This window comes from Triplophysa rosa, linkage group LG8 (assembly GCF_024868665.1).
Source record: "Triplophysa rosa linkage group LG8, Trosa_1v2, whole genome shotgun sequence".
Lineage (NCBI taxonomy): Eukaryota > Metazoa > Chordata > Actinopteri > Cypriniformes > Nemacheilidae > Triplophysa > Triplophysa rosa.
In genome coordinates, this window is record NC_079897.1 from 8,315,440 (window position 1) to 8,316,251 (window position 812).

Genomic DNA, 812 nt, shown 5'->3' on the forward strand with positions numbered 1-812 from the left:
GGGAGTGTCATGGTCTGGGGCTACATGAGTGCTGCCGGCACTGGGGAGCTAAAGTTCATTGAGGGAACCATGAATGCCAACATGTACAGTGACATACTGAAGCAGAGCATGATCCCCTCCATTCGGCGACTGGGCCGCAGGGCAGTATTCCAACATGATAACGGCCCCAAACACACCTCCAAGATGACCACTGCCTTGTTAAAGAAGCTGAGGGTAAAGGTGAAGACCTAAACCCTATTAAGCATCTGTGGGGCATCCTCAAACGGAAGGTGGAGGAGCGCAAGGTCTCTAACATCCACCAGCTCCGCGATGTCGTCATGGAGGAGTGGAAGAGGACTCCAGTGGCAACCTGTGAAGCTCTGGTGAACTCCATGCGCAAGAGAGTTAAGGCAGTTTTGAAAATAATGGTGGCCACACAAAATATTGACACTTAAGGCCCAATTTGGACATTTTCACTTAGGGGTGCACTCACTTCTTTTGCCAGTGGTTTAGACATTAATGGCTGTGTGTTGAGTTATTTTGAGGGGACAGCAAATGTACACTGTTATACAAGCTGTACACTCACTACTTTACATTGTAAGGGTCCTTTCTTCAGTGTTGTCACATCAAAAGATATAATAAAATATTTACCAAAATGTGAGGGGTGTACTCACTTCTGTGAGATACTGTATATAGACAGGAAGAAATCCAGTCGTTTTGTTAGAAGAGGGACAGCGGTGAACAATAGACTTGAAATATAAAGCGTTGTTTGAAACTAGAAACACGAACATCCATTGTTAAACACCCAAAAAATATAATCAAAGCTTCAAAAA